Source organism: Toxorhynchites rutilus, chromosome 3, assembly GCF_029784135.1.
Source record: "Toxorhynchites rutilus septentrionalis strain SRP chromosome 3, ASM2978413v1, whole genome shotgun sequence".
In the NCBI taxonomy this organism is placed as follows: Eukaryota; Metazoa; Arthropoda; class Insecta; order Diptera; family Culicidae; genus Toxorhynchites; species Toxorhynchites rutilus.
Genome location: NC_073746.1, coordinates 185,742,886 through 185,764,122, shown reverse-complemented (window position 1 = coordinate 185,764,122; position 21,237 = coordinate 185,742,886). Strand labels below are relative to the sequence as shown.

Below are 21,237 nucleotides of genomic sequence, written 5' to 3'. Positions count from 1 at the left end.
TCTTCCTGCAGACGATTCCTTCCATCTTGAGGGTTCGATGGATCAATACGTGGGAGCAGCCATATTTCCGACCGGTGTCACGCAGGCTGGTTGCGTCCTTATTGTCAAACAGCTTCTTTAACGATGTCTTCCTCTGCTTCGTCATTATCGTCACCGGACGACCACTTCCGACCTTCCGCTCTACGTTCAGGGAACCCAGGATACGATATAACGTACTGACAGGTACATTTTCTTCCTTAAAATGTGCCACCGTGAACTTTTTTCCTTGCTGGAAATGCGTTTCGTAGAACCGTACAATGCGTTCGCGGAGCACGTGCTGTTTCGACGCCATCTTTGCTTTAACTAAATTCAAACTAGCAAAACCAAACACGCCTACTGTTTCTAGGGAGCCCAAAGAGCAATTTTTTTGGAGAAAGAAAATTTTATGCTCTTTATTTGAGTTACTGAAAGTTATTGAAAAAAATCTCATTTTTTATTTAACACCCGTTATTCAAATGATCTAGAATAGATTTTATTTCTGATGAGGATTTTCTACTACAATGATGAGATTTTTGTGGATATATGAAAAAAAAATTAACTGAACGAGTTAGAGTATGACTACAAATTTAAATATTCAAAGAACATCAATCAATTATTTGGGATGACAATCTGAGGGAGGGTACACTTACGTCACCATAAATAAAAAAAATAACAAAAATAATTCTTGAAATGGAAACAGCTCAGCAGAAAATCTTTTTGGACTATATAAACGACGAATCTTCTGAGAGTAACAGCTCATCACCGTTTTCAATACCTGTTGAACGAAACAAAAGAGATGGAACTGAATCAAGTCTTACACGCGAAACTCACGACACCTTTTGGGGATGTATCATCGAAGTGGCAAATTTTATTCAAATAATTCTCAGCGTCACGTTCAACAACAAAATCCCATTGCTAACGAAATCAACTGTTATGTCAAAACATAACGAATCAACCGTAATCACGATCCTTATATTTGGTGGTCATTAAACTATAAACAGTAGCCCCGAGTGGCAAGGTTTGCTAAAGTCTATCTTTCAGCTCCTTGCAGTAATGTTTACAGCGAAAGCCGATTCTTTGAACCTGGTCTGGTGTACGTAGCGAAGCATAATCGGTTGTCATCATCCGCTGCTGAAAATTATTTATTTGTTTTTTTTCCAAAATATATATTTTTATCAAGGCTCATAAGGCGTTAGCCTGACGGGGCCGGAGTTCAATATTTTGACAGTTTTTCTTATTATCTATGTTAGTAATATGTAACCGATTACTCGCGGTCGGCTCGAGGTTAGTATTACAAGTGTTCTCGTAATTGGGATGTTGCTGTCTCCAATGCTCTGTACGTGTGCCCGACACGGGATACTTCCTATTGGGATGCAGCTGACCATTAATCAGCAATGCCCCCCTAGTATGTACCCCACATCTAGCGTGGTGCGTCTTCTCGACTCGAGGAATCCAGGATAGAATGGTCACTAGCCGGCGCAATCATCTGCTCGTGTAGAGTTGACATGAGCGGTACAGCCTTTGGCTCTTGTTGAATCATCAGTGGACTGCACAACCTTTGGCCCGTGTATCTGTAAAGTGTGTGTGTATGTTTTGCCGCGACTAAGTAAAAGTTTATAGATCGGATAGGAGGGATATGAAACAGGGACACAACGAAGGAAACATCATTAAACGTTGACATCGGCGTTTCTGAGGAACAGGTATAGATGAAGCAGAAGATCAGGATCACGGCTACCTAAGATATCCCGGACGGGGATATCCGATTGTCTGCCTTGTGCTCTCAGTGCTCTAGAGAGCTGAGAGCGAGCAGCATGGAACCGGATACACGACCAGACAATATGCTCGATGTCGTGGTAGCCATCGCGACAATCACAAAGATTGTTTGCTGCGAGCCCAATGCGATAGAGATGCGCGTTTAGGTTGTAGTGATTGGACATGAGCCGAGATATCACGCGAATGAAATCACGACCTACATTCAATCCCTTAAACCAAGCACTCGTCGAAACCTTAGGGATAATCGTGTGTAACCAACGACCGAACTCATCTTCACTCCACATGCGCTGCCAGCTAACGAGTGTGTCCTGACGAGGAATGTGAAAAAATTCATTATAGGCCTTTCAAAAAGTGTGCCTTCTGAAGCGCCCACCTTAGCTAGCGAGTCCGCTTTCTCATTCCCCGGAATTGAGCAATGAGAGGGAACCCATGCTAAAGTAATCTTGAATAATTTTTCGACCAAAACACTCAATAGACATCTTATTCTTGTTAGGAAATAAGATGAGCGTTTATCAACTTTCATTGAGCAGATTGCCTCTATTGAGCTGAGACTGTCTGAAAAAATAAAATAATGGTCGATGGGCAGTGTTTCAATGATCCCTAGAGCATAGTATATCGCACCCGTTTCTGCGACATACACGGAACAAGGATCTTTGAGTTTGAAAGAGGCACTGGAATTTTCATTGAAGATGCTGAAGCCAGTGGACCCGTTTATGTATGAACCGTCAGTAAAGAACATTTTATCAGATCTAACTTTCCCATATTTTTCCGAAAATATCGACGGAATAACATTGGAGCGTAGGTGATCTGGTATTCCATGGATTTTTTGTCGCATGGACAGATCAAAAATGACAGAGGAATTGAAAAAGTATGGGAAGCAAACTTGGTTGGAGATGCCTGGTGAAGGGTGCACGTCGTGGGTAAGGTACTCATGGTATAAAGACATAAAACTTGACTGAGGAGTCAGTTGTAGTAGATTTTCGAAGTTATCAATCACCAATGGATTCATGATCTTGCAACGGATGCGAAATCTGTAGGATAATTCTGTGAACCGAAGAGTAAGCGGGGGTACTCCTGCCAAAACTTCGAGACTCATCGTATGTGTAACTGCGGGTTTCGGTGCTCGGTACGCTTTATTATTTGCTTGGGGAAAAACCTCGCGTTTGGCTACGTTACCTTACCACCCACTTCCTTAACCTACACTCACCTGGAAGCTGGGCTGCGACGACTCGATGTTCCGGTTTTAGAAGGGACAGTTCTCCAATAATAATTCGTCGTCTGTCGGGAAATCGCGAATTCCCGGGAAATTCCGCGAGCACTCGCGGATAACGCACGATCGCACCTTTTTTCTCAATCCTCTTAAACCCCGGATTGATCTCCTTCTTTTCACCAATCTTTTCACTGATCTTATTCGCGCGAACAATCGCCTTTTTTTCCACGCGCGAAATATCCTTTTTCTCTTAAAACTCGACCGTACCGTCCAAAGGTTTCTTTTCCAGTCCCCTTTATACCTTTTCAAGCTTGGTCGTCAACCTCTCGACCCGGTCATTACCCTCATGATCCCAGGTACAGGTCCGAATTCCCATTTTCGGACCTATCTAAATATTTGTCGCCCATGCCAATGCCATCTGGTGGCGGGTGCTGGTATCACCGGTTAAGGGCCGTGTACCCAGTTGTGGCGGTGCAAGTGAGGCGTGAAGCGGTGAAAATTCACGCAACCCCACGCTTAGCTTTTTCCCGACGGTGATTCATCAAAATTCGCGAACTAAAACACGCTAATTTCGTGTGTCTCACACGTTCACCTCCATGAACAGTCACACTCTCCCCCAGCTCGGGTAAAAATATTAGCAAAGCTAATATTTTTATATTAATAAACAAGAAATTCGTTATGATGCAACGTACCTCTGAACCATCGATCAAGAGAGATATCCAGCCGCCCACAACATATGCGGGTCGCGAAGAATGGGATTCATAAGCAACTTTCAGTTCGTACTAGATCTTAATGCTTGCTACCGGACGAGTGATTATTTTTTTATGTATTCGCGTGTCGGGGTCATAAGTTTTCATCGTTGGGGGACCAGCTCCTCTCTGTTTCTAGGGTTAACCCTACTACTGACCATCAATGTCTTGCGACTCCGGTCTCCAGCAATCACGTGAAAATGCATTAACCAACATCACAAAAAACAAATTTAAAAAAATATATAAAAATCCGAATAAAAAAAAATCATTCAAATGAACATGCTACATTTTAAAATTTACTACTATAATTATTGATAAAAACATGCAAAATAAATAACAATTACTAAATAAATAACGAAATTTTATTAAAAAAAAACATGCAAAACATATGTACAAGTACCATGGTATTTTATGCATTCTACGATAGACTATTTACAATAACAAAAATTGCACAGAGTTCAACTCATGAACGGATATGAAATATTTCATTCTGTCGGAGTTGACCTTGGAATGCATGCTATTACTTCGTTTCGTGGTGAAACTACTATTCATTGTTCGTGTGTGTGAGTGCTTCGAGCTTCGAGCTATTAACAATCATACGTTACAGAATGGAACAACGTATGCGGTGTCCCAAAGGATTCAATAATTTCCCGGAGATTCGTGATGGGTAAGTATCAAATCATATGGATATAAATTCTTTATCAGGGATACATGGGTACTTATTTTACTTGTATTTTCAACTACTAAACTAACTGCCTTGCTTGTTTCATCACCTTCTATTGTTCTTCTATTATGTTCGATTACCTATTAACCCTCACACTATAACTAACCTACAATATTAATTTAATCTATTTTCTACATCTCCAATCCAAATTTAGCGACATTGAAAAACATATTTTAATCAGATGGCAAGGAATTGACAAAGAGCATAAGCTTGAGCTTTAAAGGAAGACGGGAAGGATTTATTGAGACTATCCGGACGCCCTGTCCCCCAGACACCCTATTATGGGCCAACCTGTTCTATCCTCGATCTGGGATTTAGCGAATAGATTCAGGTGAAACTCCCTAAATAAGCATTACCGGGATGGATACCATCCTCTCATTTGACCTCCCGTTTCTCAAGAACCGGAGTCCTTTTGTTCACTTCTTATTATTCTTATGATTTATTTTTTTTTTAGATCTACCTACACTCGCAAATCTACGGCCGAGAATGTGCTCAATGGTTTACCATTCATATCTGAGACCTCGTAGGAACTAGTACCCTTCCTGGCCATAATGATGCAGGGTGTATAAATCGGTCCTAGCTTCGCATTGAAGTCCTTAACCGCGGAAGATTGAAGAAAAGTGCGTTTGAACACTCGTTGACCCACAGTAAAAGTAGGTGAGTATCTTTTGTTCCTCAAATCATACCGAGCTTTCGTTGACTCATAAGCTTTTCGCAAATAAGCTATAACTAGCTCATAAATCTTCTTATTAATTCCTTCAAATTTTCCGATTCTCTGATCTACAGAATGATTTCCTTCTTTTTCTCGTGCGTTATCGGTCCCCCGAACCACGATTTCACTGCCGAAAATTATTCGATGAGGAGTGAAATTGGTTGAAGCATGAATGGAGTTGTTCAAAATAAACTCAATTTCTGCGATTCTGGTGTCCCATACACGCTGATTTTCTTGAACATTTGTTCGAGTCATGGAATTTATGGTCCGATTTAGCCGTTCGGCCGGATTGGCTTGACTCCTGTGTCGAGAATTTGTCCAATGTTGCACCTCATATTTATGTAACAAGTCTTGGAATTCTCTAGACAGAAAAGTCGTCGCATTATCCGTTATCAAATATTGGGGAACGGATAGCTTTCGGAACCATTGATTTTCCACGATGGAACATAGACTTCCAGACGATATTTTCTTCACCGGAACAAGATGGCAGTACTTAGAGAATAAGTCCATTATGACTAATAAGTGTGCATTACCATTCTTGCTCCGAGGAAGTGACTGGATATAATCCATGCATATAATCTGAAATGGTTTAGTCGCAATTCTCTGCCTACCCATTTTCGGGACGGTTGAATTGGTTGGATGTTTGTTTTCTTTACACGATTCACAGTAACCGATATATCGTTTTAGGTCTGCGTTCATTCGAGGCCAGTAATATCTTCTCTTAACCCTTTCAATACATTTTTCGAATCCAATGTGCATGCTTTCATCATGTTCCTGTTTCATTATTTGCTGCTGCATCGAATCAGGAACACACTCCTTCCATTCGAACCTATAATCTAATAAATCCGACCGCGCGGACACAAATTTGAGTAGCTTCCCATTTTCGATTTTGAAATCCATATATTTTTCCGGTTGACGTTCCACCGCTTTGAATAATTTTGGATACCACCCATTTTTTCTCTCGACATCTACAGCTTCGACTGATCGCGACAACGCATCAGGGACAATATTGTCCTTGCCTTTTCGGTGCTTCACTTCCATGTCGTACTGTTGGAGTGTTATGCTCCACCTACTAAGTCTACATTTCGCTTTCATAATGAAAGACAACGCTGAAGAATCTGTCACCAGAGTGAAATGCGTTCCTTCTATGTAACATCTAAATTTTTCAATGCAGCGGAGGGCAGCTAACCCTTCCTTTTCCGCTGCATGATAATTCAATTCGGCTCCTTTAAATTTTTCCGAGTGATACACGATTACTTTTTCTGCACCATCCTGAACTTGCGTGAGGACTCCCGCAAGAGCGTTGTCGCTTGCATCAGTCTGTACACAAAATGGTAATGTGAAATCGGGATTGACCATCACTGGAGCGGAAATCAAACGTTCCTTGATATCGTAAAAAGCCTGCTCTGCTGCACTGTTCCACTGTACCCTTTTTGGCTTATTTTTCAACAAATTTGTCAAAGGTACAGTGAGTTCACTAAAGTTTTCGATAAACCTGCGGTAGTAGTTTACCATACCGAGGAATCGCCTTAGAGATCTCACGGAATTCGGAACCTCATACCCCAAGATCGCTTGGACTCGATCTGGGTTAGGTCGAAGACCGTCTCGAGATAAAATGTAGCCTAGATATGGCAGTTCATGGCAGCAGAACTTTGATTTCTCCAGATTGATGCACAAATTAGCATCTTTCAATCGTTTGGCCAACTCCCTTAATTTCGCTAAGTGGTCATCAAAAGTGTTGCTGACCACTACAATGTCATCCAAATAGACAAAAATGGATGGTTCCAGCACTCCAAAACCCAATACTTGGTCCATAAGTTTGCTAAGAGTTGCTGGACTATTTATGAGACCGAATGGCAATCGACGAAATTGGAATAAGCCTTTACCTGGAATTGAGAATGCGGTATATTTTCGCGATTCTTCCATTAAAGGCACCTGCAGAAAAGCATGAGTCAGATCGATTGTCGAAAGAATCCTGAATGGTCCTAACTGGCTGAGTATCCTGTTTTGGTGAGGGAGAGGGTATGCGTCCCTTTTTGTCCGCTCGTTAAGCGATCTAGCGTCGAGCCCAGTCTGACCTTGAGGGTTCGATAATACCCTCTTCAAGCATGTTGTCCACTGCACGATGTATTTTCCTTTGTATTTCGGGACTCCAAGGATAAGGATTCTTACGGACAGGTGGTGAATTTTGGTACTCTTCTTTGAGTTCAATTTTATGTGTCATGTAATTGGTTTTCCCAAACTTACCAGGTTTTGCGGTTAGAAATAGTGATTTGGTATCCTCTAACTGTCTTTGCTGTTCATTATTTATTTCTATTGCATTTTCTCCCTCTTGTCCAACAACTTCTCCTGCTTCGCTGCTATTGATCGTGGGTTTAATTCTAAATTTCTCCCAAAAATCATAGCCCAAAATGCATTTTCTATTTAATTGTGGGGCAAACAATACCGGTAAGATTTTAGTTTTTCCATTGAATGTTATTGGTACATCAGCGCATCCAATCACTTCTAAGTTCTGGCCCACAGCTGTTTTCAAATTGATATTCGTGGGTTTCAGTTTTAGTTTCAATGATTGAACTATTTCCCTTCCACCTATCCCTAAAATTGTTCTTAAAGCACCACTATCCAATAATCCTATCACAGATTTCCCCAACATTTCCACCTTTGCAAAGGGTCTGTTATCTTCCCTGACATTAATGAATGCAGTTACTATTTCTGAATTCTGATCTCTACACATGCTTACTTGTGAATAGCCATGTTGTCTTAGCTGTTTTGGTGGATCAGCTATTGAAGATTTGTGAGGACTTGAAAAGTTTGTTTTACGACTGCGTTGCCTCACTGGGCAGTCGGTTTGGTGTTTTTTGCTTGGCAGTAAGGGCACTCCTTTGTGATAAAACCTGGGAAACCACACACTTCACAAAAAACGTTCCTTTGCTTAGCGCAACTTTTGAAATAATGCCCATTTTCATGGCAATTGAAACAAATCCCTCCCCTCACCGGGATGTACGCTCGAACAATCCTCTGTAATGCACTTGTTCCACTTGGTCCTGGAACTGGACTCTTAGTCCTATAAGGATTGTTCGGATGCGTACTAGAATTGTAATAGTTTTTTGTACCAAATTTATTCTCTTGAACTTTAAAGTTCGATTGTGGTTTCCAAAGCTCTTTCTGGAAACGCTGCTCAAAATCCTGTCGTTTATTATCATTTTCCTTAATTTGTTCTTTATTAGACCGTTTTCTTTTTTGAAATCTATTTTCTTGATAATTTGAATTCTTTTCCTCCCTCATTTCCTCGATTTCTTCTGTTTTATGTACAAATCTATTTTCTCGTCTTTGATAATACTGCCAATTTATTGCATCAAATTTTTTGCCAAATTCTTTCATTTTACGTATAGTGGTAATATTCGCGGCAAGCATGGCTATTCTGCACTCGTCCCGGGTATTTCGGAAAAGGACGTCGAATTTCCGTCTCTCATCCCATGGATTGGACATGCTACGAAAAACTTCTTCTTCAACTTCTTTTAAAAATTCATTCAGCTTTCTTCCATTGTCCATCCCATCATATCGAATTGCCCACTTATGCACCGGTAAACGGTGACTATGGGTATTTATTCTAATATTTTCTCGTGGATTATTTTCATTTGCAATCCTTGATTCTGGATTGGAATAGTTTTCATTATTTTTCACTTTGCCAAGAACTATTTTTCTGTTTCAACCATGCTATAAAATCAGATGGTTTATTGTTTGCTCGTTTTTCTGTGTTTTTTTATTTAACCGGTTCCTCGACGTGTGTACTATTTTTATGATTATATTCTTCTTGATTTTTATTTTGTTTCGACTCTAACAGTTGTATACGCTGTAACAATTGGCTAACAACATCCATGAGCTGTTTGTTTTCTGCTTCTAATTTCTCTCCATTATCGTCCTGAGCTTTTTGTCGTTCAACCGTTTCTACTTCCCTATCTAACTCTTCATAAATGTTCATTTCAACCTCACTCGTATCACTCTCTACCTCTTCATTTGGATTAGCATTGTAATTTCCATCCGTATTTTCATTATCCGGTCCATCGTTCGAACTATTTTCTTCGATTTGCTGTCTCAAACTTTCATTGATCATCTTCAATTCGACCTCTCTAACCTCTGCTAGATGAGAGGAAGTTGAGAAATAACCATTCAACATGCTCAAACATTCCCCAGCTATCACAGCTAGAGAGTTCAAACCCTCCTCTCCACAAGCCTGACTTTTTAGTCTTTCCATTCGTAGAAGAATATGAATCAACCTAGTTTTGTAGCTCTGCTCTGGCGCTCTTTTCCCTTTCCTAATTTCCAACGCGTTTTTAATACTGTAAATTTTATCTCCACAGCTCTCTAATTCACCCATCACTGAATCCGCAATAAAATCTAAAAAAACCTCTTTCTGATTTTTTTCTTCTTTCAGGTGTGTTCGCAGTGTTCTTTCCAGTTAATTAAGCGACCCATTTACTGGAATCTTGCGTATCTTCAGTTCATATTCCAACTCATCTATTGTTAAGTGAGCGGCATTCATAGCTCGATATTGCGACACAAAATGAGACATCGCCATTTTTGAGGACTGCTTGCACAAAAGGACACCAGGACAATGAATAATACAGAATTTAAAAAGATAACACTTTTATTTCATACACAATTATACAATTTAAAAACACGATCAATGAAATACTATTACAAATAGATTAAAAATTGTTGTAAATTAAAAAAAAAAATAATAGAATATTGAATTAATATTATTTTTGACTAGTATAAGTAAAGATTTTAAGCATTGTAATACAGGTACTTATGTTTTTGGTTTCAATTATCTTTATAGTTTGGAAGAACTCACATTGACTTTTTTAAGAACGTTTTGCATTTAGAATAACTCCATTCGAAATGTAAAAATCTAGTTTTAATTTGTTTCACTTGATTGTTGGTAGTCACATTAATCTTTCGCGTTCACTCAAGATCTTTCCGAACCGAAAAATTGTACTCTTCTCGTCTCCACTAACCGTTCTGTTATGGTATAGCTCAATACTAGCTCTTGAAATAATGGGAATTTTCCCAGAGACTTCTGTATGAACCAATAACGAATCTCGAGTTTTTCCCTTGCACAAATAGTTTTGAAACTAATTTTTGTTGGGCGCCAAAGTGTAACTGCGGGTTTCGGTGCTCGGTGGCACACACGAAACTCCCTTTAAAAATGCCTCAGGGTCGGCATACGCTTTATTATTTGCTTGGGGAAAAACCTCGCGTTTGGCTACGTTGCCTTACCACCCACTTCCTTAACCTACACTCACCTGGAAGCTGGGCTGCGACGACTCAATGTTCCGGTTGTAGAAGGGACAGTTCTCCAATAATAATTCGTCGTCTGTCGGGAAATCGCGAATTCCCGGGAAATTCCGCGAGCACTCGCGGATAACGCACGATCGCACCTTTTTTCTCAATCCTCTTAAACCCCGGATTGATCTCCTTCTTTTCACCAATCTTCTCACTGATCTTATTCGCGCGAACAATCGCCTTTTTTTCCACGCGCGAAATATCCTTTTTTCTCTTAAAACTCGACCGTACCGTCCAAAGGATTCTTTTCCAGTCCCCTTTATACCTTTTCAAGCTTGGTCGACAACCTCTCGACCCGGTCATTACCCTCATGATCCCAGGTACAGCTCCGAATTCCCATTTTCGGACCTATCTAAATATTTGTCGCCCATGCCAATGCCATCTGGTGGCGGGTGCTGGTATCACCGGTTAAGGGCCGTGTACCCAGTTGTGGCGGTGCAAGTGAGGCGTGAAGCGGTGAAAATTCACGCAACCCCACGCTTAGCTTTTTCCCGACGGTGATTCATCAAAATTCGCGAACTAAAACACGCTAATTTAGTGTGTCTCACACGTTCACCTCCATGAATATGCGTTCACCTCACATATGTGTCGAATGCAAACACCCCATGGCTATACGCAAGCAACGATATTGTAACCTCTCCAGCTTGAGAATATGAATCCTGGCAGCTGATCGGAATCAAAAACTGCCATATTCTAACACTGACAATATCGTTGTTTTGTACAACTGAATGAGGTCTCCTGGATGGGCACCCCACCATGTTCCGGTAATTGTTTGGAGAAAATTGATTCTTTGCTGGCATTTCTGTTTCAAATACGCAATGTGTCTCCCCCAGGTACATTTAGAATCAAAATATACACCCAGGTATTTGAAAAACATAGAGTGTTGGATCGTTTTGCCGGATAGGTAAAGCTGGAATTGGGCGGGTTCGTGCTTCCTAGAAAAAACGATTTCAGTCTTCTCCGTAGAGAATTCTATACCCAGCTTGAGGGCCCACGTGAACAGATTGTTCATGGTATCTTGAAACGACTTTTGCAGAGCGACGGGATTAGTACCCGTGATGGAAATAACTCCATCGTCTGCAAGTTGTCTCAGCGTGCAGTCTCTAGTTAGACAATCATCCATATCATTGACGTAAAAACTGTACAAGAGGGGGCTTAGGCAGGAGCCTTGTGGTAGGCCCATAAAACTGTAACGAGAAGATTTCGAGCTGCCAATGAGAGAAAATCATGTGCTTCTCTGACAGTAAATTGTACAGGAAATTATTCAGAATTGGTGAAAGTCCACGATTATGAAGTTTCTCTGAGAGAATTTCCATAGAAACTGAATCAAATGCCCCTTTGATATCGAGGAAAACGGAAGCCATTTGTTCTTTGCGAGCAAATGCGATTTGGATTTCAGAAGATAGCAGCGCGAGACAATCATTCGTCCCTTTACCTCGGCGGAAGCCAAACTGCGTATTTGACAGCAAATTGTTCGTTTCGACCCACTTGTCCAAACGAAGTAGAATCATTTTCTCTAACAATTTACGAATACAGGATAACATTGCAATCGGCCTATACGAGTTGTGATCGCAAGCTGGCTTGTTGAGTTTTCGAATGGCTATCACTCTCACTTGTCTCCAGTCATGCGGGACAATATTCAGCTCCAGAAACTTGTTGAACAAGTTTAGCAAACGCTGTTTTGCCAAGTCGGGAAGATTCTTCAACAAGTTGAATTTAATCTTGTCCGACCCCGGAGCTGATTTGTTACATGAGAGGAGGGCAATTGAGAATTCTACCATCGAAAAATTCTCATAATCGCATTGGAGCGGAATATCGCGTACGACGCTTTGTGCAGGAACAGAATCGGGACAAATCTTCCTTGCAAATTTGAAAATCCAACGGTCAGAGTATTCCTCATTTTCATTGGTATGGTTCCAGCCACGCATTCTCCTAGCCGTATTCCAAAGAGTACTCATAGCGGTCTCCCTTGACAAACCATTGACGAATTTCCGCCAATATCCACGCTTTTTTGCTTTAATCAGACCTTTTAGTTTGGCTTCTAGAGCTTGGTACTTTCGAAACCATTCCACTAATCCAGTTTTCCTGAATTTTTTGAAAGCGGATGATTTTTCAAGGTAGACCTTTGAACACTCCCTGTCCCACCAAAGTGATGGAGGACGACGTCGGAAAGTGGTAGCCGGTACACGTTTCTTTTGAGCTTGAAGTGCGCTATCGTAAATCAAACTTGATATAAAATTATACTCTTCAAGGGGAGGAAGTTAACCTGGCTCTCTTCTCAAAATGATCTCTCTTTCCACGATTTTAATATAATACGCTTGGACCGCGATGACAGATACGGAGGGGTACTATTGGGGATTAATAAGTGCCACCCATTTTTTAGAATTGAACTTCCACCTATTGGAGGGATCGAAGCTGTTGCTTGTCATGCAAACATCAGAGGCAAAGACCTCTGTATTGTCAGTTTGTATTGGCCTCCGAGAGCTGCGGTTAGCCGCAAGCAACTTGTTGACATGTGCTCACTCCTTCCTGAGCCACGATTGATCTTGGGAGACTTCAACTCTCACGGAACTGCCTGGGGGGAACAGTACGACGACAATCGTTCATCGTTGATATATGACCTTTGTAACAGCTTCAATATGACCGTTTTGAATACTGGGGAAACAACACGTGTACCTAAACCTCCTGCTAACCCAAGTGCTCTTGACCTCTCGCTTTGCTCGAATTCACTATCGTTAGATTGCAAGTGGAATGTAATCCAGGACCCCAACGGTAGTGATCACTTGCCAATCAAAATTTCCATCACCATTGGGTCGAATTCTTCTGAATCTATAAACATGGCATATGACCTCACAAGACACATTGACTGGAAAAAATATGCGGACGCGATTGATCTAGCCATCAATTCCAGAGATGGTTTGCCTCCATTGGAGGAGTATAACTTCATTTCTCGTTTGATATATGACAGCGCGGTTCGCGCTCAAACGAAACCCATCCCAGGCTCCACTATTCGTCGAAGGCCTCCCAATCCATGGTGGGATAGCCAATGTTCCAAGCTTTATCAGGATAAATCGAACGCATTTAAAGCTTTTCGAAAACGTGGAACCATTGAGAATTTTCAAACGTATTTGGACCTTGAAAATCAATTTAAAAACTTGATCAAAGGGAAAAAGCGTGCTTATTGGCGAACTTTCGTGGGAGGTTTATCACGAGAAACGTCAATGAAAAAATTATGGAAAGTGGCTCGAAACATGAGAAATCGCTCTTCATCGAATGAAAGCGAAGAATATTCACATCGATGGATTTTTAAATTTGCACGGAAAGTTTGTCCCGATTCCGTTCCTGTGCAAAAAATTGTTCGAGATATACCACAAGATAGGTGCGATCTTGATTCCGAGTTTTCGATGGTAGAATTCTCTCTTGCTCTCCTTTCTTGTAACAATTCGGCTCCAGGAACAGATAGAATTAAGTTCAACTTGCTGAAAAACCTCCCTGATGTGGCGAAACATCGCTTGTTGAATTTATTCAATCGGTTTCTGGAGCATAATGTTGTTCCAGATGATTGGAGACAAGTGCGAATTATAGCTATTCAAAAACCCGGAAAACCCGCGTCCGACTTCAATTCGTACCGCCCAATAGCAATGCTGTCTTGTATACGGAAATTGTTGGAGAAAATGATCTTGTTTCGCCTTGATCGTTGGGTTGAAACGAATGGCTTACTCTCAGATACACAATATGGGTTCCGCAGGGGCAAGGGGACGAATGATTGTCTTGCGTTGCTTTCTTCAGAAATTCAAATGGCTTACGCCGAAAAAAAACAAATGGCTTCAGTATTCTTGGACATAAAGGGGGCCTTTGATTCTGTTTCAATAGAGGTTTTGTCAGACAAATTACACTCTCGGGGTCTACCGCCTCTATTGAATAATATGTTATATAACTTGCTTTGTGAGAAACATTTGAACTTTTCTCATGGAGATTCGGCAGTAAGTCGGGTCTCTTACATGGGCCTCCCTCAGGGCTCATGTTTAAGCCCCCTTTTGTACAACTTCTATGTAAGCGACATTGACAATTGCCTTACACAAAATTGCAGCTTAAGACAACTTGCAGATGATGGAGTAGTGTCTGTCGTAGGATCAAAAGAATCCGACCTGCAAGAACCCTTACAAGATACATTGAACAATTTTTCAACCTGGGCCATTGGGCTAGGGATCGAATTCTCCACGGAGAAAACAGAGATGGTGGTTTTTTCTAGGAAGCATAGACCAGCAAAACCAAAGCTTCAACTTTTGGGTAAACCAATCACTCATGCTATGTCATTCAAGTATCTTGGGGTCTGGTTCGACTCCAAATGTACTTGGGGGGCCCATATTAGGTATCTGAGTAAAAAATGCCAACAAAGAATAAACTTTCTCCGTACAATTACCGGCACCTGGTGGGGAGCCCATCCAGAAGATCTTATAATGTTGTATCGAACAACTATTCTCTCAGTGATGGAGTATGGCAGTTTCTGTTTTCAATCAGCTGCCAAAACACACCTCATTAAACTCGAGCGAATTCAGTATCTTTGTCTCCGTATCGCGTTGGGATGTATGCCCTCAACGCATACCATGAGTCTCGAGGTTTTGGCAGGCCTACTCCCACTAAAAGATCGCTTCAATTTATTATCTCTTCGGTTCTTCATCCGGTGTAAGGTCATGCACCCATTGGTGATCGGAAATTTTGAGCAGCTGATCGGGCTAAATTTTCATTCTGGATTCATGACTTCATATCATGAATTCATCTCCATGCAGGTTGATCCTTCTTCGTATATTCCCAACCGTGTTTGTTTTCCTGACTACATCAATTCCTCTGTACATTTTGATCTGTTCATGAAGGAGAAAATCCATGGAATTCCAGATTATCATCGATCGGGGATCGTTCCTACGATCTTCAATGCAAAATATGGGCGTATCAATTGTGATAATATGTACTTTACTGATGGGTCCTCTATGAATGAGTCCACAGGATTTGGAGTGTTCAACGAATTTTTTAGCACCTCACACAGTCTTCAGAATCCTTGCTCAGTGTATATTGCTGAATTGGCAGCGATACACTGGGCGCTGGACAGCGTCGCCTCACGACCTGTTGAACACTATTACATTGTAACGGATAGTCTTAGCTCTGTCGAAGCTATCCGTTCAGTGAGGCCGGAAAAGCACTCGCCGTACTTCCTTGAGAGAATACGAGAAATTTTGAGTGCTTTAACCAGACGCTGTTATGTCATTACCTTTGTCTGGGTCCCCTCACATTGCTCAATTCCGGGTAATGAGAGGGCTGACTCATTGGCAAAGGTAGGTGCAATTGAAGGCGATATTTATCAGCGTCAAATCGCCTTCAATGAATTTTATTCTTTAGTCCGTAAAAATACCATCGTTAAATGGCAACGTAAGTGGAACGAAGATGAATTGGGTCGGTGGCTTCACTCGATTATCCCTAAGGTTAGCCTCAAACCATGGTTCAAAAGTCTGGACTTGAGTCGGGACTTTATTCGCACCTTCTCTCGACTCATGTCCAATCACTGTTCGTTAGACGCGCTACTCTTTCGTTTTAATCTTGCCGATGGCAATATCTGTGCTTGTGGCCAAGGTTACCACGACATCGAACACGTTGTTTGGTCGTGCGAGGTGTATCTTGTTGCCAGATCGAATTTAGAAAACTCTCTTCGGGCCAGAGGAAGACAGCCCAATGTGCCGGTGAGAGATGTGTTGGCTCGGTTAGACCTTGATTACATGTCCCAAATATACGTCTTCTTAAAAGTTATCGATCTTCGTGTGTGATTGTCCTTATATCCTTATATTTTCCTTTTCCTTTTCCTTCGCGAGAAATTAAATCCCTTCTTACTAACAATAGAATAAGGTGAAATGTAAATACATGTTAGATATAAGATAGGCTTAAGAATTGAGTATGATGAATGTGAGTGCGAATGTGAGTGTGAACATTGTCAACATATCCTTATATCCCTTCCTTTTCCTGAAAAAAATGTCACCCTTCTAAACTCGAGCAAACCGCGAGTAATCGGTTCTCTACTTCATTAACACTAGAATTAATGAAAAATGATTATATATACTTGTAACAATACAGATAGGAGTTCGGCTCCTTTAAACTTATGTAACTGAGCCTGTAAAAATAAACGATTTAATAAAAAAAAAAAAAAAAGGGGAGGAAGTTCATGCATCGAAATGATTGCTTCAGATATTAATTCCGCAAATTTTCTCCAGTCAATATTCTTCGTGAGGTCATACGCAATATCGACTGACTCACTAGATTTTAATTCATTGGCGATCGATAAAATTATTGGTAGGTGATCACTACCGTGGGGATCTTGGATTACTTTCCATGTGCAATCCAGGGATAATGAAGAAGAGCAGAGAGATATGTCTAGCATACTTGTCCGTGCAGGAGGGTTGGCTATCCTAATTGCTTCCCCAGTATTTAAAACTGTCATGTTGAAGTTGTCGCACAGATCATAAATCAACGTGGTTGTCATCGTAGAGTGACTCCCATGCTGTTCCATGGGAGTTGAAGTCACCTAAGATTAACCGCGGCTCCGGCAATGCCTCGATAATATCAAAGAACTGATGGTGGCCTACCGTAGTCCTGGGAGGAATATATATGAGTGACGTTTTTTGATCCCCAATAGTACGCCACCAAACGAGTCGTTACGATCTAGGCGAATAATGTTGAAATCGTGAAAATTCAGCTCGTCGGCTGAACAAAGCCATGTTTCACAGAGAGAAAATACATCACAGTTAGAACTGTGAACTAAAAATTTAAATTGGTCTAATTTAGGGATGATGCTTCTGCAATTCCACTGTATGACAGTGGTCAAATCCTTGACCTCTTGCGCTGAATTAGGCATCAAGGGAAATGAACGCTGCTAAAAAGCCACATTTTTCTTTCAAAAATGTTCTCACAACCGGAAGCAAACATAATACTATGCTTTTAAGAGGAGGCCAGGTAGTGGCTGTTGCTTCGACCGTGAAAATGGAACAGACGTGTTCGTTGTTGTTCCGGGAAGTGCTGAGGACCCCTGGTTGGTAGCATGACCACGTAAACCGGGAGGTACTTGCTTCGGCCTATTCTCAGCACGTTCAGTTCGAGGCTTCATTCCAACTTGGGAAGTTTCGGTATTCTTTCTGGGGAGTGATGGAAAAGAAGTAATTTTTCTTTTCCTGATGGCACCCTGCGATGTACCCGAACTTCCTGCATTGGGAGCGTCAGCAACAGGCTCGTCGTTCTGCAGAATGGAGTAGGGATTGGCCTGTGTCGTTGGCACGGAACTCTTAAGCATTTCTGCAAAAGTCCGCTTGGAACGTTCCTTTAAGGAACGCTTGAGTTTTTTCCCTCGTTGTATGTACACCGGGCATTGAGTAAAATCATGAGGAGTCCCGCCGCAATGAAGACACTTCTGCTCTTTCGCGCAAGGATTCTCATCATGGCTCTCTCCACAATCTGCGCAACGTTTTTTATTGCAACAATAGGCGGCCGTGTGACCGAGTTGCATACATTTGTTGCATTTCATTACCCGGGTTACAAATAACCGAACAGGTAAACGAAGTGCCCCTATTGCAACGTAATTTGGAAGGGCGGAAACCTCAAAAGTCACACGAAAAGAGTTTGTCCGATTGAGAATTCTTTTGTCATTTTTATGTGACACAGATTTCAGTCGATCGCATGCAAGAATCTTCACAGTTTTTAGTGTGGAGTTCTTGAAGCGACCGACACCATCGATTATCTCTTTTCGGGTCAAACCCTTTTCGGTTATTACGCCATCTATTTCGACGTTGCAACAGGGTACGTATACACGATACTCAATCGCAAAGAGGTCGCAGGGCGTTATTTTGTTCGCTTGGGTCCTGCTTGAGACGACAACTCGTAGTTTGTCTGGCCCCATCCGTGTAATTTCGGTAACGTCAGAAAAATGTTGAGTTAGTTCCTTCGAAATGCGAATGACATTGAGAGGTTTGGATTTTCGTCTAAAGTACACAATGAATGGGCCTTTGGAGCCTTCAGGGTATTCTTTAGGACGAAAATCCTGTTTCTCGTCGATTTCCTCATCTTCGGAACTATCAACTTCGTAAACAGAATTTTCTACCTCAATTTCTGCTTCATCCTTCTGCTCTTCAGGAGGAGGTTCGGTATCAGAAATATTCAATTGCGTCAACGGGGGGTCCTTTCCGCCCTCAGCCATATTAGAAAAATCGGCCAACTGTTCGATATGAACAGAATATAATAATTATCAAAATGAATAAGTAAAAAAAATATGATAAGGTTATGCTGCGGATAATATTTATATTAATTTATTTTATTTGTATAAAATTCTAAAATGAAAAAAAGTTCCAATAAAATTTCAACGGTAATGTAACCAAGAAAAAATAGACACCCCTAATGCCAACGTTTGCCGATTTGGTAAACACACAGATGAACAATGGTGTAAATCGAGCACAGATGGTAGAAGGAATGATAGGAGGACAAAAGAAAAATAAACTTATACTTGCCGCTGCTGTGTGGCGTGTGTGATGAATCTGTCTGAATTGTATCCTCTGCGTCTCGGTCGCGCACCACTTTGAGCTTCGCTCTACTCGCAAGCGCAACCGATGAAAAAAAAAACACAGTCTGATTCGATGTGGAAAAAAAAACACCTTTGTTGGATCGTTTCGAAAACTTGTCCGATCTACTTGCGAGTTATCGAACGAATGAAAATTATTTATTTATTCATCAATAATTTACCAATGGTTTATTTTGAGTACTTTTAAAAAATAACATAACATAACATAACATTGAACGTAAATTCTTGCATTTCAGTAATTAAACCTCATTTTTCATTATGATGAATTATAAATAATGTTAATCAACTGTTTTGCTATGCTTTATTTTCTGTTAATGAGAAACTATTGATTTTCTCTATGATCTAGGCTGACCAAATAGTTCAGGAATAAAAAACGGGACACGTAAGCCAAAAAAATAACCTTTAGTATTTTTCGAAAAAAAAAAATTGAGTGAATAAAAAAGGGTGGGTTATATCTATCATAGAACCGGCAAGGTTGACGTGGACGTACCTTAGGTTAATAATCATTTGTTTGCATTGCTCAAATTTTTGATTGAATAAAACAAATTTCGAATTCAATTGAATTCAATATATTTGTTTTGTGAGTAAAAAGATTGAACGAATTCCATGTAAGGTCAATTCATCCATTGTGATAGATAATGGTTCTGCGTTACAAGTAAATTTCATGACTGTCCTTTTACGTTTGGTATAATGCCTAGGACTAATAAAATATGTGAATGGGCAAGTTATCAAGCGATTATTGTATTTTACATTTCCTTCTGAAGTTTGCATCCCTCAAGTGTACGTACTTCTCGAACCGCGAACTTGCTTGCTTTGATAAACTTCAGGCACTCAGTTTCGATTTGACATGTACGTCGAACGCATATTGTTTAATCAATAGGCGTTATCGCAGCAAATGGTTATCAACATTTTGCCTAATCATCAAATGGTATGCGTAAAAATATGAAGGCATGAAGATATGAAGGCATATCATTCAATGCAATCTTGAATAACCGAGTTAAAGCATTGTGTTCGTACCCGCTTTTGTAATCCGTGTTAGTGCAGAAGTACCCCTGGCTTGCATGAATCAACAACTTCAACTTCTACTTTTTCATACTATAGAGGCTTTAAACTTGAAAGATCATTCGCCTCTCCAGTGTCTACACGATTTTCCCAGGTTCCTAAGATAGAAGTTTTGCTAAGGAAACATATTCCAGTCGGAACAAAAATGCGTCCGACTTGCATGTATTTGCAATGTCGATTTCTCCAACACTGCTTGGTTTTGAAGTCTGTGTTAGGGAACACAATTTGGTGAGAACAAAAGCCCCATACTTTCATGTGTTTGCAATGCCGATTTCCCCAACGCTGCTTAGTTTTGATATCTGTGTAAATCGTAAATCGGGCCAATAAAAACGAGACAGTTAGGGCGTTTAGATAATGCTTAACATTTTACAGTTATTCTATTATTTATCTAATGAAAAATAACATTTCATTAATTGCGATAGATGCGTAGAAATATTCCCTATCAATTGATGCAAATATGTTTTCGATCCAGTAAGAAATGCTCGAGTTATAAGCATTCGAAATCTTTCATTTTTACATTTTTTTGCATGTTCTGTATTTAGATTTTTATTTTACCCCCATATATTCCGGTTAGACGTAGTCCCACGTCAAAACCGAATATTAAATAAAATAATCATACATTCTTAGGAATTCAACGAAGGAATATTTTGATGATGAAGTGACGTTGTGAAATAAATTAGGATTTTTAGAAGTTTTATCATTAAATTTATCACATTCCAGATCGAAGTTCTGTTTCACAATTATTATTACTTTCATTGTTTAGACATTGAGTCGTGACTTTTCCTTTGTCCACATTATTGCCCATGGCAGGAAAAAAAATCATTTTAAAAGATGCGGTACTACCTGGTAGATACAAAATATAGAACAATTTCACGCCAAACCAGGTAATTTTGACGATACCCTGTACCATTTTTTATGTAGAACTACGAGGCTCATATTAAGGTAGGGAAAAAGAGGCTCATATTAAGGTAGGGAACACTTTTAATTTCTCGAAGTTGGAAGAAATTTTCGAAGCTTCAGACAGAACAAGTTATT

At 40.5% G+C, this 21,237-nt stretch overlaps 1 long non-coding RNA gene across 1 annotated transcript; it reads left to right on the top strand.

The window, feature by feature from the left end:
• The first annotated feature begins 4,337 nt into the window (after nt 1–4,337).
• Nucleotides 4,338–9,843, top strand: LOC129774617 (uncharacterized). Its single transcript, XR_008742735.1, has 4 exons — nt 4,338–4,417; nt 4,629–4,805; nt 4,929–5,131; nt 9,622–9,843. It is a non-coding gene; the product is annotated as an uncharacterized LOC129774617 (long non-coding RNA).
• Nucleotides 9,844–21,237: the final 11,394 nt, after the last annotated feature.